The sequence below is a fragment of the Pongo pygmaeus genome, chromosome 7, assembly GCF_028885625.2.
Source record: "Pongo pygmaeus isolate AG05252 chromosome 7, NHGRI_mPonPyg2-v2.0_pri, whole genome shotgun sequence".
Taxonomy (NCBI): domain Eukaryota; kingdom Metazoa; phylum Chordata; class Mammalia; order Primates; family Hominidae; genus Pongo; species Pongo pygmaeus.
The window spans coordinates 119,296,640-119,321,487 of NC_072380.2; the positions used below are offsets into that span (position 1 = coordinate 119,296,640).

At 40.1% G+C, this 24,848-nt stretch overlaps 1 protein-coding gene across 1 annotated transcript in view; it reads right to left on the reverse strand.

The window, feature by feature from the left end:
* ABRA (actin binding Rho activating protein) overlaps positions 1-23,981 on the reverse strand; it is a 48,163-nt gene extending 24,182 nt beyond the window's left edge. The window contains exons 1-2 of the mRNA XM_054497503.2: positions 23,874-23,981; positions 21,581-21,624 (exon numbers count right to left, since the gene is read on the reverse strand). The gene's annotated coding sequence lies outside the window, so the exon portion shown is untranslated. The remainder of the gene's footprint in view (positions 1-21,580; positions 21,625-23,873) is intronic.
* Between the last annotated feature and the right edge of the window lie 867 nt (positions 23,982-24,848).

A 24,848-nucleotide genomic window follows, 5' to 3' on the forward strand; every position in this document is an offset into this window, starting at 1 on the left:
GAAAGCTAAAATATTAAATAGTATTGTATTGACATATGAACAGACAAACAGAAAATAGAGCAAGATAGGAAATAAATAAACCCAATGACATATTAATAACATAATATGTTATAGGGATGTCATCAGAAATCAGTAGGGAAAATAAACCGCTCAAAAAATGGTCACAGACAAAAGCCAGAGAGCCACCTAGGGGAATAGTTGGATTCATCTTTCACCTCGTATATCAGAATATATTCTACATAGATCAAAGACTTAAATGTAAAATCTGAAATCATAAGCCTACTAGAAGAAAATGATACAATTGCTTTTTAAATTTGGGGTGTGTGTAATCTTTTAAAATATGACTAAAAATCCAGAAGCCGTAAAAAAAGGTAAATGTTATTATGTCTTAAAAATCTGTAAGGCAAAAAAAAAATTATTTTAAAATGTCAAAAGACAATACACAGGAAAAAAATTTATAATTCATAAAACAGAATAATCTCCATCATATATAAAAAGCACATAGATATTGATGAGAAAAACACCAACTTCCCAATTGCTTGCCCAGTTATATTGGCAAAAAAATAGTAAAAGTTTACTGGAAAAGAAATAAAAATGACTTTTAAATACATGAAAACTGTTGATTGTTATTCAAAATAAGAGAAATGAAAATTTAAAATTACATGGGATTATCATTTTTTTTCCTAATCATAATGGCTAGAAACCCCACAAATTTTTGTTTGACATCATAGTCCATTGGCAACCTGCAAGAAAACAGGAACTCTCCATTGTTTTGGGGAGACACACGTTAGTAAAACCCCATAGAAGGCAATTTGGCAATATTTGTCAAAATGACTTATTCATATGTCTTTGACCAAGAAATTCCTCTTTGGGAAATTATCCAAGGGATTTAAATGATATTTATACACAGGCATTACAACATTTCTCGAAATAATGAAAACAACCTAAATTCTATCATACGGAAAAGGTGAAATGAATTACTGCATAGCTACCCAAATAGGTTATGCAGGAATACAAAAATAAATAAATTTATAAACTTTCCGATAAATTTATTGGATAAAAAGCTCTAAGATACATTAAATGAGGAAAGCAAGATGTATATAATATACAGTCTTTTGAATTGAAAATAAGGGAAAATAAGAATATATGTTTGAATTTGTGGACAAGTCCATAAAGAAACCCTGGGAGGACTGAGAAACATCTAAATACAGAGGTTGTTGGGAAACATACTTTCTTGGCTAATTTCTTTCACTTCTTTTAGCCTTTGGAAAAATCTTCCCTTCTCAAAGAGGATTACCTTGGCTAGCTACCCAGTTGAATGTGAAGGCCATGAGGACTATTGCTTTTGTCTGTTTTATTCGCTGGTATGTCCCAAGCGCCAAGAATAGTACACACAGTAGACACTCCAATGTGTGTTCAATGAATGAATAGGTAAGGGGGTGGGAAACTTCACTGCATACTTTCGTATATTTTAATAATAAATTTTTTTGAAAAGTAAATTAAAAGTAAAACCAAAAAGTGAATAGTAGTAGATGTATTCCCACTTTTTTCCCATTTCAGTATCTGTTGAAATCAGTCTTCATTTCGATGTTTGTGTCTTGATTAGACAAGGGCTGAAAATGTTTGGTGGCTCTGACCTTCCCGGGGCCAGCTTCACATGCCCCTAAAGGACGGAGGGCCTCCTGGCCTTCTTCACAGTTCTGCAGAAGAGCCACATGGATGTTTGCCTCCTGATCTGGCACCTTTACAAAAATTTGACTTGCTTCATTCTTCTCTGTATGTTCCTAGATGATTGCAGACCTGTGGTCTTCACAGTCTTCACTCACCAGTGTTCCTGCTATTTCAAGTCAACAAACATTCATTGAGCTCCACGTTGGTGTCATGAATGTTAGAGGCACAAAGGTGAATGTTATGTCATCTGTGCCATCTCAGGGCTTGCAATTCAGGATGACAGGCACAAATAATAATTACAGGGGACTGTTGGGAGTTCACCTAAAGATTTTTTTTTCTCAAGTCTTTGTACGGTCATGTGTTGCTTAATGACAGGGGTATGTTCTAAGAAATACATTGGTAGGTGATTTTGTCATTGTACAAACATCATGGACTATGCTTACACAAACCTAGCTGGTATAGCCTACTACACATCCAGGCTAGACAGTATAGTCTATTGCTCCCAGGCTACAAACCTGTACAGCATGTTACTGCACTGAATACCATAGCAATTATAACAGAAGGGTAAGTATTTGTGCATCGAAACATATCTAAACATAGAAAAGGTACAGTAAAAATACAGAATAAAAGATTAAAAATGGTACACTAGATAAAGCACTTACAATGAGTGGAGCTTGCAGGACTGACTATACGTTGCTCTGGGTGAGTCAGTGAGTGAGGGTGAGTGAATGCGAAGGCCTAAGACATTACTGTCCACTCCTGTAGACTTTATAAAACCTGGACATTTAGGCTACACTAAATGGATTAAATAATAGTTTTCTTCAATAATAAATTAACCTTAGATTACTGTAACTGTTTTACTTTATAAACCTTTTATATATACATTTTTTTGAGATGGAGTCTTGCTCTGTCACCCAGGCTGGAGTGCAGTGGCGTGATCTCGGCAGCTCACTGCAAGCCCCACCTCCCAGGTTCATGCCATTCTCCTGCCTCAGCCTCCCAAGTAGCTGGGACTACAGGTGCCCACCACCACGCCTGGATAATTTCTTTTTGTATTTTTAGTAGAGATGGGGTTTCACTGTGTTAGCCAGGATAGTCTCGATCTCCTGACCTCATTATCTGCCCGCCTTGGCCTCCCAAATTGCTGGGATTACAGGCATGAGCCACTGCGCCCCGGCTAAACCTTTTTTTTTTTAACCTTTTGGACTCTTTTGTAGTAAGGCTTAGTTTAAAACACAAACACATTGTACAGCTGTACAAAAATATTTTTTCTTTATGTCCTTATTCTATAAACATTTTCTATTTTGAATTTTTTTAAATTTTTAAAACTTTTTTGTAAAACGAGGACACAGACATCCATATTAGCCTAGGCTTACACAGGGTCAGGATCAGCAATATCACTGCCTTTCACCTCTGCACCTTGTCCCACTAGAAGGTCTTCAGGGTCAATAACACACACGGAGCTGTCATCTCCTATAAGAATGCCTTCTTTTGGAATACCTTCTGAAGACCTGCCTAAGTCTGTTTTACAGTTAACTTTTTAAAAAACAAGTAGAAGGAGCACATTCTAAAATATTAGGTTGGTGCAAAAGTAATTGCTGTTTTTACCCTTAGTGGCAAAAAAAATGCAATTACTTTTGCACCAATCTAATAGCAATACAAAGTATATTATAGTAAATACATAAACAAGTAACACAGTCGTTTATTATCGTTATTAAGTATTATGTACCCTAGAGAATTGTACGTGCTAGACTTTTATAGGACTGGCAGCTCAGTAGGTTTTTTCACACCAGCACCATCTCAAACACATGAGTACTATGTTGTTCTGTGATGTTGCTGAGAGGTGAAGCCAGCTGGACTTCCTGGGTCGAGTGGGGACTTGGAGAACTTTTCTGTCTAGCTAGAGGATTGTAAATGCACCAATCAGCACTCTGTAAAAACACACCAATCAGCACTCTGTGTCTAGCTAAAGGATTGTAAATGCACCAATCAGCACTCTGTAAAAACGCACCAATCAGCACTCTGTGTCTAGCTAAAGGATACACCAATCAGCACTCTGTAAAATGGACCAATCAGCACTCTGTAAAATGGACCAATCAGCAGGATGTGGGCATGGACAAATAAGGGACTAAAAGCTGGCCACCCCAGCCAGCAGCAGCAACCCACTTGGGTCCCCTTCCATGGTGTGGAATCTTTATTCTTTTGCTCTTCACAATAAATCTTGCTGTTGCTCACTCTTTGGTTCTGTGCCACCTTTAAGAGCTGTAACACTCACTGTTACGTGAAGGTCCATGGCTTCATTCTTGAAGTCAGCGAGACCAAGAACCCACTGGAAGGAACCAACTCCGGACATATCTTGGCAACCCAGATGGGACTATCGCCAAGCAGTGAGTACCATTGGACCCCTTTTGCTTGCTATTCTGTCCTGTTTTTCCTTAGAATTCAGGGGCTAAATACTGGGCATCTGTCAGCCAGTTAAAAGCAACTAGTGCAGCCACTGGACTAAAGACAACGGGTGTCAGGCTTTCTGGGAAAGGACTCTCTAACAACCCCTGACTCTTTGGAGTTGGGAGCGTTGGTTTGCCTGGAACCAGCTTCCACTTTTCCTGTACTTCTGGGCTAAGCCGAGGGTTGACAGAGAGGAAAACCATTCAGCTCTGTGTTCCTGACAAAAAGTTGATTGACCCTGTAGCCATGAGTGGAACTCTCAAAGTCATGTCACCCAAGTGAGACTCGTCCATCTATCCTGTCTATCTTGGCCCTTGCCTCCTCAGACAACTTCTTCCTGCCTCCCTTCTCCAAGGCTAGTCCCACTTCTAAAAACCACTCCCTGTCTCTGGTGCCTTTCTAGTTTCTCCTATAAGAATGATTTCTAGTATAAACTTCCGGACTCTGTTCCCTTCTTTAGGCACCTGGGCTCACCAGGCAGAAAGACATAATTTTTTCCCAAAGCCCCATTGGTGGCGGGGACTATCTGGAATTTTAGGATCCCTCCTCAGACTAACAGGCCTAACAAAAGCTATTCCTGAAGCTAAGATATGGGGAGCCTCAGAAGTGATATCCTTCCTATTCATATGATGAGAAGTGTGGACAAAAGGCATCACTCTTCCAACCCTGGAGATCCCTTCCCTCCCTCAGGGTATGGCCCTCCACTTCATTTTTGGGGCATAACATCTTTATAGGACAGGGGTAAGGTCCCAATACTAACAGGACTCTAACAGGTTTTCGAGAATACATCTGTAAGGGCCAATAAATCTGAACTTCTTCGGTCCTCTTTGTGGTCTAAGAGGAAAATTAAGGTTTTTGCTGCTGTGTCAGTGAATGCAACTATTCCAGTCAGCAGGGTCCAGGGACCATTGTGGGTTCTTGGCAAGAGGAGTTTCTGCTGCTGCATCGGTGAGCACAGCTATTCCGATCAGCAGGGTCCAGGGACCGTTGCAGGTTCTTGGGCAAGAGGGGTTTCTGCTGCTGCATCGGTGAGCACAACTATTCCGATCAGCAGGGTCCAAAGACTGTTGCGGGTTCCCATGAAATGCATCCTAAACAATTAGGACCAATTTGACCTGCAAACCCTGAAAAAGAAGTGGCTCATTTTTTTTCCGCACTATGGCCTGGCCCCAGTATTCTGTCTCTGATGGGGAAAAATGGCCACCTAAGGAAGTACAAATTACAATAGTATCCTGCAGCTTGACCTTTTCTGTAAGAAGGAAGGCAAATGGAATGAAATACCTTATGTCCAAGCTTTCTTTTCATTGAAGGATAATCCACAACTATGCAAAGCTTGCAATTTATATCCCACAAGAGGACCTCTCAGCTTACCCCCATATCCTAGCATCCCTATAGCTCCCCTTCCTATTAATGATAAGCCTCCTCTAATCTCCCCCACCCAGAAGGAAACAAGCAAAGAAATCTCCAAGGGACCACAAAAACCCCCAGGCTATTGGTTATGTCCCCTTCAAGCTGTAGGGGGAGGGGAATTTGGCCCAACCTGGGTACATGTCCCCTTCTCCATCTCTGATTTAAAGCAGAACAAGGCAGACCTGGGAAAGTTTTCAGATGATCCTGATAAGTATATAGATGTCCTACAGGGTCTGGGGCAAACCTTCGACCTCACTTGAAGAGATGTCATGCTATTGTTAGATCAAACCCTGGCCTTTCATGAAAAGAATGCGGCTTTAGTTGCAGCCCGAGAGTTTGGAGATACCTGGTGTCTTAGTCAAGTAAATGATAGAATGACAGCTGAAGAAAGGGACAAATTCCCTAGCGGTCAGCAAGCCATCCCCAGTATGGATCCCCACTGGGATCTAGACTCAGATCATGGAGACTGGAGTCGTAAACATCTGCTGACCTGTGTCCTAGAAGGACTAGGGAGAATTAGGAAAAAGCCTGTGAATTAGTCAATGATGTCCACCATATCTCAGGGAAAGGAAGAAAATCCTTCTGCCTTCCACAAGCAGCTACAGGAGGCCTTAAGAAAATACACTCCCCTGTCACCTGACTCACTGGAGGTTCAATTGATCCTAAAAGATAAGTTTATTATCCAATCAGCTGCAGATATCAGGAGAAAGCTTGAAAAGCAACCCCTGGGCCCTGAACAAAATCTGGAGGCATTATTAAACCTGGCAACCTTGGTGTTCTATAATAGGGAACAAGAGGAATAGGCTGAAAAGGAAAAGTGAGATCAGAGAAAGGCTGCAGCCTTAGTCACGGCCCTCAGACAAACAAACTTTGGTGGTTCAGAGAGGACAGAAAATGGAGCAGGCCAATCACCCAGTAGGGCTTGTTACCAGTGTGGTTTGCAAGAACACCTTAAAAAAGATTGTCCAACAAGAAACAAGCCGTCCCCTTGCCCGTGTCCACTATGCCGAGGCAATCACTGGAAGGTGCACTGCCCCAGAGGACAAAGGTTCTCTGGGCCAGAAGCCCCCAACCAGATGATCCAACAACAGGATTGAGGGTGCCCAGGGCAAGCGCCAGCTCATGTCATCACTCTCACTGAGTCCCGGGTACGTTTAACCGTTGAGGGCCAGGAAGTTGACTTCCTCCTGGACACTGGCGTGGCTTTCTCAGTGTTAATCTCCTGTCCTGGATGACTGTCCTCAAGGTCTGTTACCATCTGAGGAATCCTGGGACAGCCTATAACCAGGTATTTCTCTCACCTCCTCAGTTGTAATTGGGAGACTTTGCTCTTTTCACATGCCTTTCTTGTTATGCCTGAATGTCCTATACCCTTATATTAGGGAGGGACATATTAGCCAAAGCTGAAGCCATTATCTACATGAATATGGGGAACAAGTTACCCATTTGTAGTCCCCTGCTTGAGGAGGGAATCAACCCTGAAGTCTGGGCTTTGGAAGGACAATTCGGAAGCTCAAAAAATGCCTATCCAGTCCAAATCAGGCTGAAACACCCCACCACTTTTCCTTATCAAAGGCAATATCCCTTAAGGCCTGAGGCTCAGAAGGGATTACAGGATATTATTAGAAATTTAAAAGTTCAAGGCTTAGTAAGAAAATGCAGCAGTCCCTGCAACACCCGAATTCTAGGAGTACAAAAACCAAATGGTCGGTGGAGATTAGTGCAAGATCTTAGACTCATCACCTCCTCCCTACTTAACAAACAGTCCAGGTTTTCTAATGGCAAATATACTCCCTGCATGACCATTCACCCCTCGACCCCCTGCAGCAGCGCCCCCACCACTAGCGAATTCCTTCTCATCCCCTCTTTCAATCACACTCTTGAATGGTTCCTAGTAGATACAAAACGGTTTTTTCTCCAGTGGGAAAATAGAACACAGGGAGCCATTCAGTTTGCTCCCAACACCCCTTTCCAGCTGCTCACTGAAGCTACCTTAGCAAGTACTCTAGGAGTATGGGAAAATGAAAACAACAAACTCACATAGCTTTTTTAACATACACAACCAGTTCTGTCTATCCAGCCAAGGCATATTTTTCTTATGGGGAATGTCAACCTATATCTTCCTCCCTACTAACTGGATAGGCACCTGCACCTTAGTCTTCCTAAGTCCCAACATTAACATTGCCCCAGGAAATCAAACCCTATCAGTGCCTCTCAAAGCTCAAGTCCGTCAGCACAGAGCCATACAACTAATACCCCTACTTACAGGGTTAGGAATGGCTACTGCTACAGGAACTGGAATAGCCAGTTTATCTGCTTCATTATCCCACTACCACACACCCTCAAAGGATTTCTCAGACAGTTTGCAAGAAATAATGAAATCTATCCTTACTCTACAATCCCAAACAGACTCTTTGGCAGCAGTGACTCTCCAAAATCACTGAGGCCTAGACCTCCTCACTGCTGAGAAAGGCGGACTCTGCACCTTCTTAGGGGGAGAGTGTTGTTTTTACACTAACCAGTCAGGGATAGTATGAGATGCTGCCTGGCATTTACAGGAAAAGGCTTCTGAAATCAGACAATGCCTTTCAAACTCTTATACCAACCTCTGGAGTTGGGCGACATGGCTTCTCCCCTTTCTAGGTCCCGTGACAGCCATCTTGCTATTACTCGCCTTTGGGCCCTATATTTTTAACCTCCTTGTCAAATTTGTTTCCTCTAGAATTGAGGCCATCAAGCTACAGATGGTCTTACAAATGGAACCCCAAATGAGCTCAACTAACAACTTCTACCGAGGACCCCTGGACCAACCAGCTGGCCCTTTGACTGGCCTAAAGAGTTCCCCTCTGGAGGCCACTACATGTGCAGGGCCCCTTCTTCACCCCTATCCAGCAAAAAGTAGCTAGAGCAGTCATTGCCCAATTCCCAACAGCAGTTAGGGTGTCCTATTTAGAGGGGGGATTGAGAGGTGAAGCCAGCTGGACTTCCTGGGTCGAGTGGGGACTTGGAGAACCTTTCTTTCTAGCTAGAGGATTGTAAACATACCAATCAGTGCTCTGTGTCTAGCTAAAGAATTGTAAATGCACCAATCAGCACTCTGTAAAAACACACCAATCAGTGCTCTGTGTCTAGCTAAAGTATGGTAAACACACCAGTCAGCACTCTATAAAATGGACCAGTCAGCACTCTGTAAAATGGACCAATCAACACTCTGTAAAATGGACCAGTCAGCAGGATGTGGGCATGGACAAATAAGGGAATAAAAGCTGGCCACCCCAGCCAGCGGCAGCAACCTGCTCGGGTCCCCTTTCACACTGTGGAAGCTTTATTCTTTTGCTCTTCACAATAAATCTTGCTATTGCTCACTCTTTGGTTCTGTGCCACCTTTAAGAGCTGTAACACTCACCACGAAGGTCCATGGCTTCATTCTTGAAGTCAGCAAGACCAAGAACCCACCAGAAGGAACCAACTCCAGACACATTGCGATGGTTAGGATATCACTAGGTGACAAGAAATGTTCAGATCCATTGTAATCTCATGGGACCATGGTCTTATATGTGGTCAGTCAGTGATGGAAACAGGAGTGCATGACTATATTAGTTTGCTAAGGCTGCACATAACAAATTACCAAAAATTCAGTGGCTGAAAATAGAAATTTATTGTCATACAGTTCTGGAAACCAGAAGAAGATCAAGGTGTCAGCGCAGCCATGCTCCCTCTAATGGCTCTAGGGGAGAAGGCTTCCTTGTTCTTTTCCACCTCCTGGTGGCTCCGGACCTCTTTACCTTGTGTCGGCATCACTCCAATTCCTGCCTCTGTCTTTATGTGGTCATCTCCTCTGTGTCTCTGTCTTCTTTTCTGTCAAAGTCAGATCTTTCTCTGCCTTTGTCTTACAGGCACACATGTCATTGAATATAGGGCCAAGCCTGATAGTCCAGGATATTCTCATCCTGAGATCCTTCAATTAATTATATCTGAAATGACCCTTTTTCCAAATGAAGTCACATTCATTGAATCCAGGAATTAGAACATGGACATGTCTTTTAGGGGAACACCATTCAGCCACTTCAGAAGAAAGCAAGGGTCCTCTTTCTTTTAGCATCTTGTTACGTATTTAGTCTTCTTTAAAAGCACTATATGTTGACTTTGGATCGAATTCTGCCTAGCTGCTAGCTGTGTGACCTTGGGCATGTTACTTAACTTCTCTCTGCTTGAGTTGTCCATCCAAATGGAAGCTGTAAATGAGCATTTGACAGGATTGTTGTAAAGATTAAATGAGGCATGGAACGTAAAGTTCCTAGGGCAGCTCAATAAATATGTGAAGATATTATTTTGTTGTGGTTAGCAATCTCTAACAGTAGAGACCAGGAGGACTCCAGCTTTTCAATGTATAGTTATACAAGTTATACAAGGAGGCATTTATCTTGGTTCCTCTGCCTTCAAGTTCCCAATGCTAAGGTTAGCATTGGGGGTTTACTCCAATCTTGGAATGCTGACTTTGCTTTGAAAGCCTTGCAGCTTGCTAGCAGACAATTGGAAATTCACTATTTTAGGATTTAGGACACTGGCAGGAGGTCTGAATTATGTTAATTTCGGAGGCCTCTGACAGGCTTATCTTGCAATTTTCTTAAAAAATAGAGATTGGAGTTTACTTAAAGAGTCAAAGGAAGCTGTGTGGGAAGGTATCTTTGTTTAACATCTGTCTGCCATTTAGCACCACTTGTACCCCACAGGGAGAAAGGAGAGGCTGCCTCAGAGCTAAATTTAAGTTGCAAGGGTATAAGCAGCACTTTTAAAAGAAGAAAGATAACAGCTTCCTGTCTGGGAAAGATTACTGAAAAGGAAACTTTGATTCAACATTTCCTTACTCTTTTGGTGAGAATGATTTCTACCCCCTACATAAAGTCCAGGGAGGGGCTATTTGTAGCTAGTTAAGTAAGATGTTTTAAGTCCTCATAAGTCTTTTCTTCAAAGTAAATATTTATTCTCTTCAAAAGCCAACTAGTGTTTAAAATCTTCGCTTCTCTTATTTTCTAAAAAAGAAAAGTAAATGTTTTTCTGGTAAAAACACTTAGGTCAAATGAAAAGTCCCTAGGATACCCAATTTATAAAACAAGAAGAAACTTCTTTTGATGAATATGTAAATTTGTTTGACTGTAGTAATCATTTTACCATTTATATGTATGTCAAAACATCATGTTGTACACACATCTCCAATATATGCAATGACAAATAAATTTGAAAAGAAGAAACTTCTACCATCTAGTGAAAGGTGGTGATGGCCTAGACACTTGTCCAATACTCCTCAGCAAGTAAAACATGGGGCCTCTAGAACAGGCAAATCTTCCCCCTACAGAGTGTTACCTAGCCCAGGGCAGATGGTCACTTGCCTGAGGAAAGGGATAGAGGACATCTGGGCCAGCTGGAGAATGCTTGAGCTTTGATTCAAAGGCCACGTTTCCTGTGGCAAAGCTTGTTCTGTAAAACCCCATAGGCTGGGTGCAGTGGCTCACACCTGTAATCCCAGTACTCTGGGAGGCCGAGGCGGGCAGATCACAAGGTCAGGAGATCGAGACCATCCTGGCTAACACAGTGAAACCCCATCTCTACTAAAAATACAAAAAATTAGCCGGGTGTGGTGGCAGGTGCCTGTAGTCCCAGCTACTCAGGAGGTTGAGGCAGGAGAATGGCGTGAACCCAGGAGGTGGAGCTTGCAGTGAGCTAAGATGGCACCACTGCACTCTAGCCTGGGTGACAGAGCTAGACTCTGTCAAAAAAAAAACAAAAAACAAAAAAACCATAAATGTGAAAAGAGACAATTAGATGTCAACTACATTGACTACCTTATGATAAATGTGGAACAAAAATAAAACTATATCCCTTATTGATAACAACCTTAGATAAAGTCCAGGGAGATTTGACAAGTATAGGGGAAGTGGTTAAGAGTATCTGGCCTGGAGCTGAAATTACTGGTTCCAGTCCCAACTTTATGGGGTTTTGGTGGTTCCCAGACCAGCCAGTAGCATTAGCATTGTGTAGGAGCTTGTTGGAAATGTAGATTCTCAGATCACATCCCTGACCTACTGTATCAGAATCTGCATTTAACAAAATCTTTGGATAATTTGTAGGTACATTAAAGTTTGAGGAGCACTAACCTAGTGTCACAGAAACACCCTGGGTGACCTCCAATAATTCCCACCTCCTATTGTTCACACCTCTGTGTACCCCATCCCTTTGGGTATGGATGGGGCTTGTGACTTGCTTCTACCCAATGGAAGAGGGCAAAGGTGAAAAGGTTTTGCAGATATAATTAACCTCCCAAATTAATTGGTTCTGAGTTAAAGGGAGAGTACTCTGTGCAGGCCTGACTTTATCAGGTGAGCAGCCTTTAAAAGAGGGACTGGACCTTCCTTGAGGTGAGAGACCTTCTTTTAGGCTTGATGAAATAAATGAAATAAATGGCTTTGTGTTGGAGAAGCCCACATGGAACTGCTGGCGGCCTATAGGACCCGAGGGTGACCTCCAGCCAATAGCCAGCAAAAAGCAGCGTCCTTCACCATATAGCTGCAAAGATACGATTTCTGCCAGCAACCTAAAGGAGCATAGAAACAGATTCTTCCCCAGTTGAGCCTACAGATGAGAATGCAGCTCAACTAACAATTTGATTACAGTCTTGTAAGACTCTGAACAAAGGGCCAGTTAAGATATGCCTGGACTTCTGACCCACAGAAACTATAAGTTAATAAACGAATACTATGTTATGCTGTTAAACTTATGCTAATTTGTTCCATGGCAAGAGAAAACCAATACTTCTAGGGCAATTTGCTTATCTGCTTTTGACAGGTTTGTCTAAATATAAAAAGAGGATAAAATTAGTATTAACCATAGGGTTATTTTGCAGATTAATGAGTAATATGTGTAAAATGTCTAAAACTGTGCTTGGCATATGGTAAGTACTCAGTAAATTGTATTATTATAGCATTTATCTGATACAAACAATTACATGATTTAATTATTTTGAAAACTTTTTTTTTTTTTTTTTGAGACAGAGTCTCTCTCTGTTGCCAGGCTAGAGTGCAGTGGCGCGATCTCAGCTCACTGCAACGTCCGCCTCCTGGGTTTAAACAATTCTCTTGCCTCAGCCTCCCAAGTAGCTGGGACTAGAGGCACAAGCCACCACACCCAGCTAATTTTTGTATTTTTAGTAGAGATGGGGTTTCACCATGTTGGACAGGATGGTGTCAATCTCTTGACCTTGTGATCCGCCTGCCTCAGCCTCCCAAAGTGCTGGGATTACAGGCGTGAGCCATCGAGCCTGGCCAAAAACTGCTTTTTAAGGGAGCTGAAGCAGTGTGTGAAAAATGAATGAAGGTCAAAAAATTATGGTGCATTTCGTGCATATGAGTTTCTAGGACATTAAACCCAAATGCGTCTATTGAATTAGCTTCACTAAAAATATAGGTAAGCACTGCTAAAGTCTATGTCCCTGTTTGTATCAGGATTGTTCACCTAAAAGAATCTGTTGAAGCATCTATCGGTTACAATCCAAAGTGTGAAAATATGCACCATTATCTTCATTTTATGGACAGTTAGGTGAAGCTGCAGAGGAAATGATTTCTGCATGTCATGGAGGAAATAGATTGCATAAATGGAATTGGAATTTAAGTCCTGCATCTTTTTTTTTTCTTGAGACAGAGTCTCGTTCTGTTGCCCAGGCTGGAGTGCAGTGGCATGGTCTCAGCTCACTGCAACCTCTGCCTCCCGGGTTTATGCCACTCTCCTGCCTCGGCCTCCTGAGTAGCTGGGAGTACAGGCGCCCACTACCACACCCAGCTAATTTTTTGTATTTTTAGTAGAGACGGGGTTTCACTATGTTAGTCAGGATGGTCTCGATCTCCTGACCTTGTGATCTGCCTGCCTTGGCCTCCCAAAGTTTTGGGATTACAGGCGTGAGGCACTGCGCCTGGCTGAAGTCCTACATCTTGATTCATGCCTGGATTCTCACAACATCATCAGCTATTTGCTATTTGGCAAAGGAGAAATTAAGGCAGAGGATGGACGTTTCTCAGGGAAAATTTCAGCTCTTGTGTCTTTTTTCTGGGTCTACCCCTCCTAACCTGCCAATCAATAAACCATCCATTGTTCTCTTTGACAGAAACTTTGGAGACTTGTAAAATGTTAGTTCTGATTATACACCATTGCTTGCAGGTATCAACAATGCAGAAGTGAGGGCAGGTCTCTGAGTCTTTGAGTGGCAACACAACTGCTGTCGTGACAATAAAATTAGAATGGGAGATGAATTCCATCTTTTCTTCTGATGCTTAATTTTTTAGCCTTTACATGAACCTTCATATGCAATGCAGTTCCAGACACCTACATTCTTAGTATTCCTGTCATTCTTTTTCAATGCCTGGGTTACCTTCTTATTGGAATGACCTTGTATGTTGTATTTAGAATTCTGTTTAGATATATTTAATTATAATGCCCTTTCAGGACGCTTGTATTTGGCAGCCTCCTGTGATGTTGCTATTTGTTTTGAAGCTCAATATTCATTTAGAAGTGCTTTTTGTTCTACTCTACCAAAGACACTCACATTTGGTTCTTAGCAAATACCATAGATGAGATCACTCTATAATCCAACTTTCATAAATCATCCTTTGCAATGTGCAACCAAATTCCCACAACCTTTTCTTCCCACAGAAACCTTTCCTAAGCCACTAAAGGATACGATAAAGAAGCAGGTTTATCTCTCTCAGTACGTGTTTTACTTTTCATTCTTTTATCAACTAAAGCTTTAGGTTTTGTTCCTAATGCAAATGTGTTTTTCTTACCTTTGCCTGCTGAAGAAGAGGCTGAATTGTGAAATTATGTGTTGTCCTCAGATATGCATGATAATACAATAGACTGTATTCATATGTACATATATGTATTTCATATTCACTAATTAATTTAATGTGCCAGTGTTGATGATTACAAGTTATGTCTCAATTAATATACAGGTTACAGGTGTCTGCATGTACGTAAATATTTATTCATTAGGTTGTTGCAAAAGGAGTTGTGGTTTATGCCATTAAAAGTAATGGCAAAAAAAACACAATTATTTTTGCCACAACCTAACATATCCATGTATTATAAGTCCCTGGATTCCTAATATATTTTAAACCTAAGAGGCCAACATCACTAACTATGGGTTTTGTAGTTGTTTTGGTGACAAAAGCCACAATGGAGTATGTTTTTAACCTACTTAAAAATACTTAATTTGGCTGGGTGCAGTGGCTGACACCTGTAATCCCAGCACTTTGGGAGGCCGAGGTGGGCGGATCATGAGGTCAAGAGATTAAGACCATCCTGGCCAACATGGTAAAACCCCGTCTCTACTAAAAAATATAAAAGTTAGCTGGGCATGGTGGTGTGCACCTGTAATCCCAGCTACTTGGGAGGCTGAGGCAGGAGAATCACTTGAACCCAGGAGGCGGAGGCTGCAGCAAGCCGAGGTCATGCCACTGCACTCCAGCCTGGCGACAGAGTGAGACTCTGTCTCAAAAAAAAAAAAAACAACAACTTGATTTGGTGATAGTGATAAAAGTGAGCATAAACTTTTCTTCACAACATTATTAGAGACTGAAGATATCTAAACAATATACACACAATATAATAATGATATTGATGATAACAAGTAGGCCTTTTTAAAAAAATCTAAACCCAGCTAAATTTGTACGTAGGCATTTTTAATGGACTATGCTAGGAAAGTTACATGACAAAAATTCCTAAAGAACTTTTTAATGACAAACAATACTAGAGAGTTACAAAAATATTTTTAGATGACAGATTTTCCTTCAGAAAGCTTTCACCATCATTGTATTTTCACAATGCCTTGACTTAGGGTGGGAAAAATTATCTTATACAAGGGAAACTAAGACATGAAGAGATTAAGTAAATTGTACAATCACATAAGAAAATCACCACAAAGGTACAGAATCTAGATTATATGCTCGTATTTGTTTCTTGTTGTATCTTGTAATAAACAATTTGAGGGGCAGCATGGGATAAACAGGAATAATATGAATATGGAATAATATGATTCAGGTAAACACAGTCACAGCCATCAGAGCTGCTTAAATTGTTAAAATATGTACCCATGTTCAACACCCCACCTGGACACCCCACATCCAGCATTCAAAGGTCAACACCTGGTGCATAGTGGCACCCTAAGAGTCAGCTTCAACTCAGTGCTCAGGCTGTCCCAGTGGTTCAATATTTCGAGTGTCACCCATGGACAATGTTATTTAATAACTAGTTGTGATGCTGGCGAAGCTTCAGTGATTCACCTTTTTAAGATCTAGAGCAGTATTAAAAAGGATTGTGATGTATTTTCTCTTCTTTCTGTTGTAGCGTGCTTCCTTACTTTTTCATCTCAAACTCTAAAAATATCAACTAATCTGCCTCTGCTCTGTGAAGTTCCAACCTGGAAAACTTCTTCATGGGGCCTGATATTTGGAAAAATGAATACCCTAATGGAGCTGCTAAAAAACTCTTGCTGAGTCCCTCTGAATGCTTTAAAACAGTAATCTGATGAGAGCAAAAATATTATCAGAACCACTTCTTGGAGAATGCCAGGATTTGTCTGCATAGAAACAAACCTTGCTGGTTATGATAAGCTGGCCTCAAACACATAGGAATAAAGAAGAGATCTTCTCTGGGAGATAAACAAAGACAGTCTGTGAATTGAGTTAGATAAACCTCGTGAGTTATTTTTCTTTAAGTGAGGGAAGACGGGTAACTGAAGTTTCAAATATCTATAAATGAATCACTCATCTTTCTGCTGTGATAATGTGACAAGGTTAAAGCAACATTTCACGTAGTAAAGATTCACCTTAGTTTTCCAACATATCTGAATGGCTCCAATGTCAAGACTAGTTCACAGAGAAGGAGACTGAAGATTAAATATTTAGGCATTAGTATCCATCTCAATGGTTGTTCAGAAATGCCATCTTAGGATAGAATTATTTCGACCTGTATTCTCTATGGCATCAAACTGATTCTTTGCTCATTATGAGAGTAATTCTTTTGCATCCCTAATCCCCATTTACCAAGTAAAACTTTATTTTAGTTGGTAATGGCCAGCCCACATTCACAGATGTATATATTGTTCACTGATGACCGGTTTTATTTTACTATTTTCCAGGGCCACCTGTACTCTGCTTTAGTGAAATACACACTCTCATTACCTTTCTTTCCCTATGCAAATGGCTTTCCAGGTCCCACTACTGAATGCTATTGGTGAAACTGTCAATTCTGATACAGTGGCAGACCCTAAGGGCACAGCCTGACTTTTCAGTCAGTAGATGGACAATATGATCTCATTTTTCCCTCTTGTTACATTCCCTCACTAGACTAAGCTTTGAGAAACAACTCAGTTTCATTTTAGTCTAAAAATAAAGCTGAGCTGCTTGACCTTTCTATTCTTCAAAGTCTCTTGGAGCAAATTGAGCTATCAGCTACCTCCTTTCACATTTCATAGCAACACGCAGAATATGTTCTTATTCATTGCTTTTCTAGCTACCAACTGCTTTGCTCAGCAGGCAGCTATGTTGTGGTTGGAAAAGGTGCCCTTCTAACAGACCTAATACTTATTTAGCTAAAAGCAACCTCTGGGGCTAACGTAAAATCATAGTGAGCTTCAATCAAACATTTTCTGTACATCTAGTGTGTCTTAAGCATGTCAAGAACTTGTGATTTGAAACCTCAGTAGTGTGGGATTTATACTCACTCAGGCTCCTGAGTGCCTTTGGGACTCTTAGGTTACATGTGGGACATCCATGAAATATGGAAAGGAAATAGCAGTGCACCAAGTATTACAATACAATTCAAGATATAAGCCAAGATCTGTGTCAGAGGCAAGTTCCTTTGGTTAATTGCCATTTTTGAATGCATTTAAGTAAAAGTAGCCTTTTTTTTTTAAAGAAACCAGGCATAGACTTAAATGAAAAAAGTATAAATAAAAGCAAATGAGAATTTTTAAAAGGATAAACCATGAACCTCTAATGTTTCAGACCCAATGTTTGGGCAGACTGAGATTTAAAAAAAAAAAAGTGTATTCTAGATTCTTAGTTTTTATTCCCCAGAGATCAACTTATTTCTTAAACCTGTTCTCTTTATTCTCAGAATTATCCTAGAAAATGCAGGTATCAATCCAATGTAATCCATAACTCTCCCACTTTACCTAATACCCTGATCCAGCAGAGGTGGCTATTTCTCAAACACTATATATCTGCTTTATGAACTTGCTGTCTTATCTGTTCAGGCTGCTAGTAAAAGAATACCATAAACTGGTAGCTTATGAATGACATACATTTAATTTCTTACAGTTACGGAGGCTGGGAAGCCCAGGTTCAGGACACCTGCAGATACTGTGTCTGGTGAGGACCTTCTTTATCTTCTCTCCATAACCTCACATGGTAGAAGGGGCAAGGACATCTCTGGACTCTTTTATAAGAGCGACAATCCCATTCATGAGGACTCCACCATCGTGACCTGATTACCTCCTCAAATCCCCACCTCCTAGTATCATCACCTTGGGGGTTAGGATTTCAACATATGAATTTTAGGGGGACACCTGCTTCCCCAGTCCCTCTGCCACTCCTTGTTCAATCCTCACTTCACATCTTAGGCTTTGAGCTCTCCTCTGTATCTTTATATTCCTAGTCATTGAAATAAATATTCTCCTAGAGAGTAGAAGCTGTGTAACAAGCCACATAACAATATCAATCATCTATAAGAAGTAGGTGCTGGTGGTATCACCAAATCCAGTGAGTTTTTTAGTATGAAGGCAAAAGAAAGGGATTCAGCTCTTGGAACATTCATTCTTAGGATGTTTCCTCTAGGAACACAGCTATTGTGCTGGGAGAAGCCCAAGCCGTGGGGATTGGCCATATGCAGGCACTTCAGTCCATAGCTGCCAGCTGAACTCCTGGTCACCACCCAGCCCAACAGTCAGCCCTGTGAGTGAGCTCTCTTAGATATCATCCTTAGTTGAGCAATCAGAAATTTCCAGCCCCAGCAGCCATATCATTGTACCACATGACAGAGCCCAAAGAGAACTTTCCAGATGACCCTAGTCAAAGAACAGACCCCTCTATCCTGTTGGCAAATTTACCCTACATTTTAATAAGGTAAAGATCATCTGAAGGGTGCAGATTTGTTAAGGCTCCTGTAAGATTAAAGGTCATAACTCATAGACACTTTCAACTAGACAAGAAGCATTCTAAGAATCTTAAAAGCACTGTCTCACCTAGGGTTGACACATAAAATACAGCATGAAATATTCAGCAGTATTAACCCTAAAAATTTATTGTTTATCTGAAATTCAAATTTAACTGCCTTCTATTTTTATTTGCTAAATTTGGCAACCTAGCACAGTACCCTGAATCTCTACCCAAGAAAGAAAGGGGCTGGTCTCGAAGAAAGTATTTATCATCCCCTTCCATATTTTATTCCTTGGCTTTTTGTTAAATCGATACAGAAAGTAGATTCCCTAGGTCAATCAAATCTACCTATTAAAATGCTGCAAACCTTTCCCCAAGATCCTCTAAGCAAATATTCATTCCTAACATTCCCAAAACTTTTGTATTTAGCTGAATCCCATAGAACAAATTGAAAGGCAAACTAGAACTTGGACTTTGGGGAAATCAGATCAAATGCAAATAAAGACAAGCTTTCAATAAAACAAAATATTACTGATTTTGATTTGTCTCAGAAGAATACAATGAAGGGGGGAAACTCATGGATTTAGATGATTTTCAGCAGCAAAAAAATACAATAGAGTTCATGGAAAAATAATACCAATCATATTTAATTTTTTAATATTGATTCATAGTTTACATATGATATATTATTTAATTTGAATTTCAAAACAACCCATGTGAGGTAGCAAAGCATAGATCATTTTTGAATCCCATACATCTTAACACTGACTAGAGTTCAATACATGTTGTTAGGTTGAATCATTACTTCTGTTTTACATATGAAGAACCTGAGGTTCAAAGAAATAATGTTACTTTGGGAGGTGGATCACGAGGTCAGGAGACTGAGACTATCCTGGCTAACACGATGAAATCCCGTCTCTACTAAAAATAAAAATGAAAAAAATTAGCCAGGCTTGGTGGCGGGCGCCTGTAGTCCCAGCTACCCTGGAGGCTGAGGCAGGAGAAGCACTGGAACCCAGGAGGCGGAGCTTGCAGTGAGCTGAGATTGTGCCACTGCACTCCTGCCTGGGCGACAGAGCGAGACTGTCTCAAAAAAAAAAAAAAAAAGATGTTAATTGCCAGATAAACAATATGTGAGAAAGCGAGGACTTGAACTTGGTATTCTGACACCTGATTAACTGGTTTTCCTGATATACCATGCAAACTCTAAAAATTCTGTAAGCAATGAAGGTCAATTTTAAAAACAAACTAAAGGGTACCCTAGGTGAGGAAAATGCTGATTCAACTAATATTTTTGAGCACCCATTATATTATATGTCCATCACTAAGCTAGGTGGTTTTTATACACGTTTTCTCACTTCATATGAACTGTCAATAGTTCATGCAGAATCCACCTATCTAAATCTTCACTATCTGGAACAAAGCCAAGAGTATGCAAGTACATTTATAAGTTTCAGACAGAATAAATGACGAACTAAAAATTCAGTCACTCTACACATATTTATTGAGTGCTGATTATATATTAGATACTCTATCAGGCTCTAATGTAGACTCGGCCTCTGCTGTCTTAGATTTTAGAGTGCAGTGGTTGATGAAAACACAACCAATGCACTGACACTGTTATACCTTATTCATTACAGAGCCCCTTATATGATCACATGAAATCTAGGTACTCTTATCTTGGAGAAAAGTCTAACAAACCCAATTGTGTATTATCCCTTCTCTAACAAATTGGAAACCACAAAAAAGAAGATATAGCCCTAAGAAGCCTCAGTTGACCATCTCGCAATGGCAGAGGCCACAGCAGACACAACTCTAATAATGTGTGGGTTTGAAGTCATCTAATCTATTGGCTAACAATCCTTGCAAACTTGAGTAAGACATAAGCCCTGATGCTGCCACTGATTCTAGTCATAGTAATTTAATTGTTTGTTGTTGTTGTTTTTTTTTTTTGTCTATGATCCAGATATGTGTGTTAAGCCAGCTACTAAAAAAATAATGCATTTTAGAAAAATATGTCAAGGAAACAAGTAATTAAAATAATCGACTGGAAAAATTTCCAATGTTGAATATCTATCTCATTTTATGACAATGTTAAACAAGGTAGTATTGTATTAGGACCATTAAAAGGCAACTACATGTACTACATGTATAAAGCAATGAAATAATTATTTCTACCCTCATTTTCATGCGTGAATCTTTTTTTTTTATTATTTTTTGAGATGGAATCTTACTCTGTTGCTCAGGCTGGAGTGCAGTGGCGTGATCTCGGCTCACTGCAACCTCTGACTCCCTTGTTCAAGCAATTCTCCTGCCTCAGCCTCCTGAGCAGCTGGGATTACAGGTGCCTGACACCATGCCCAGCTAATTTTTGTATTTTTAGTAGAGATGGGATTTCACCACGTTGGCCAGGCTGGTCTCGAACTCCTGACCTCAGGTGATCCGCCCACCTCGGCCTCCCAAAGTGCTGGGATTACAGGTGTGAGCCGCCACGTCCGGCCAATGCATGAATCTTTATGCAAATTATATTCAGTAGATAGCCGTCACATCTATGGCAATTTCTACATAATGTGCTAGTGTATGTTGAAAATCTAAGAAAAAAATACAGGATACTCCAAAACACCGTAAACTAAGGGTCCAGAAAAATCTTTAGTGGGCTGGAGGCTTACCTTATGGCAGAGTTGGGGTACCCTAAGGTTTAATCGCCAGAGGTTTCAAAGCAGCTGTCAAACTTCTATCTGCTTTCACACACATGATAGAGGGCAATTTAAACAATGTGGATGTAAGTTGAAGCAAAGTTTGCATAAGTGCATCACAGTCAATGTAGATGTGGATATACTACTTACTCTTTCTGCATTTTCCGTTTCTTTCTTCCTTGTTCAAAGCTTATCTATTTATAAAATGAGAAAACAAGTTCAAAGGAATTATGAAATTATAACCCACAAATACCACTGTAACTTATAAAGCTGCTGCTATCGTAAAAGTCAGAAAAAAAAAAAAAAAAGATAGGCTTGGCTTGTATGTGCATTTCACAAATGCTTTTGCTAAAACTCCACCCTACTGTATGGAGTTAACTACTGTTGGTTTTGTCTGTTTGTCTCTTATTTTTCTTTTTTTCTGGAAATAGAATCTCAAATTTTCTTTGGGAAATCATCTTACTCCTTACTTATGTAGTTGAATGGGACTGAAAACCCACCACATACCCAGTTCTTTCCCTCCCACTGGATTAAGAAATTAGCATCTCTTATGCCCCTTGGAGGCAAGAATGAACACATGATTCTATTGATACATTGAGACTCAATCCCTGAGTTTTGCTGGAATTACTGGGAAGGGGAGATTTTCTTACTGTGGGTGTTGCTAAATAATGGGTACTCTGTTTTGCCAGTTCATGGAGAAAGCCTATATAAAAATCAAATCAACATAAAGGAAAGCAAAGCCAAAAGATGGAGTCAGATTCCTGATAACATTGGTTTAGCACCTTGACCAAACTGTATCTGAAGGTGGTAGTCTCCTGAGACTCTTCAATTTGTTAGTCAGTAAATTCCCTTTTTTGTTTGAGCCATCTTGCAAAAAAGTTTGTCATTTAAAATCAAGTAAAATCTGGAATTTAATAAAATATAAGCCAGTGAGAGTGACATTCTAGGAATAACCATGATTCTGCTTTAAGAAAAAAATCATGTAAATGTTTGTTTTCTTAAATGCAATTAGATATTATTTTGTGCCATTTATCTAATTACTATGGGATGTCTTTTAAGGAGAGCATGAGTCTGGGCAATAATTTGTCCATTTCACATTTTAATTAAAGAAGGAATTTACCACACCTAAGAATGTCTTATGGTCAAGCATTATAAAAGAAATTGGCCACCATCCTTCATGAAAAATCTCAACACAAAGTACAACAGAACACTAAACCTAATAGGTCTCCTTGAAACACATAATATAATGCCCCCCACCCCTAAAAAAAAGAATTTATGAATTGAGTATAGTCAACCCAAATAAGGGTCAAAAACCAGGAAATAAGATGCCTTATTTACTCTCAAATGCTTCTTGTCAGGTGGCACAAATGTTATGTCATGGAGAAGCTTTCATTTAATTAACAACTATACTGTGCTGGGTACTATGGTAAATCTTTGCATGGAGGATATTGCCTGCCACAAGATTGCTGTTCAAGTGGTATTAGGGAGGTAAACATTTACATCTCTCAAAAGTGAGGATTGTATTTGGCCTTTCTGCCAAGTAACTTGTCCTTTAGGGTTAACAAGGACCTTGTAACCAGATCCACTTAAAGTCCACTTGCAGAGAAAAGATCAGCCTTTCTTCTTACTCCTGAGAAAGACTCTATTTGAATGAATTACTCCTTTCCTAGTTTCTTCTCAAGTCATGTGTAGCCTTCTTGCCCACATACTTGCAGGCCCAGATTTTTTTTCTCCCAGGGTAGGAAATATACTCTCTGGTAAGTTAAGAAGTCAACTCTGCCTTAGATTGGGCTCTCTTCTGAATTCTAATCAGAAGTTATTCTTGACTCAGCAATCATTTTCAGGGATTCTTTGGTCTTCGTCTCTTTCAAGTCACCGAAATCAGTACAGGGTGTGTGTGTGTGTGTGTGTGTGTGTGTGTGTGTGTGTGTGTGTAAAATAAGTGGCTACTTTTGGATGTTTGAGTGGCTCTTTGCCATACCCCAGGTTGGAGCTCCGTGAGCTTCTGTATGAAAAGGAATTTCACAGCACTAGAGGTTAATTGCAGTGAGGGAGAAAGGACAAAGCCCATGACTTGCCTGATGAATCAACAAAAAGATATGTATTAATATTTACTCGGTCAATGTCAGAGAGAACGTGGTCTCTGATATATTTTATATATCTCTGTTGTATTTAATAGAATAGGCTTGTGTGCTGGTGAATAATATATATTCTAGAGTTATTCATATATTTTAAATCCAAGCTTCTCCATGATCTCAATTGACCCATGATTTCAGCTGTATGATCTCAGGTGACTTTCTGAATGTCTCTGTGCCTTAGTTTCCTTATTTGTAAATTGGGAAGACAGTAATAAGGGTGTTGAAAGGTTTTCATGTGATAATGCTGGCGACGTGCTTAGCACCCAGCAAGTACTCAATATTTCATTGTTAAACTCCGTTCCTACCTGAAAGTGGCCGGGCACTGGCCCAAGTGGTCAATGTCTCTGTCCCCTGATACAGTTCCTCAGTGGCAGTTGAAGTGTGACATGAAAACTTTGCCAGTTTTTACGAACAGAGCTCTAAGAATTTGGATTGTGACACACACCTAAATTCTAAGTTAGAATGAAATGATCAGCTCGCTGGAGCAGTCTCTTTTCTCTTACATTTGAGAGCAAGCCCAAACTATAGGGTTAGGAGCCGCTTGAATTTTGCCACATCTGTCTACACCATTGTTTTAAAACTGGGCATCTCCAGTCCCTTGGGCTTCTATAGTGAAACTTCTGTCTGCTTTTTTTTTTTTTTTGGATGAAATGGACCCTCAATAGAACAGAAAGAATGTCTCTGAGAGAGTTCATATTATGTCTCATTTACACAGAAACTCAATTGAGAGATCCGAGGTTACTTGGAACTATATCTCTGTCCTTAGGCAGACCTAGACTCAAAACTTTTCAGAAAATATGTAAAATTTTTTGTTGTTGTTCAATACTGATCATCTACAAGTAAACCCAATAGTATTGTTGCCAAGAAAGAATATATAATATTTAAAATCTCTATACTAATTTTAGCTTCTTTGTATGTGATCAAATTTTAATTTTCTGAGCCTAAATTTTCACTTACCTATAATCCACAGTAGCAGGTTTTCCAAAATCAATCTTTGATTTGTTGAATACAACATGTACTATGAAGGCTTTGTTCTTCTTTTATTCATGAGGTGAAACGGTATTTATTAAAGTGTTTTAAAAGATTTCAGATATTTTAAAGCTTTTGAAGAGCTTATGTATTTACTAATTATATCCTTTAAATCTCCATATTGGGCAAAGTTACAAATGAAGCAAAAGTAGGGAGTATAGCATACTACATTCTATTTACCCCAAGTCCCCATCACCCAGACTCATAAGCTAATGGCCAAAATTGTCTCATCTACCTACATACCCACCCTC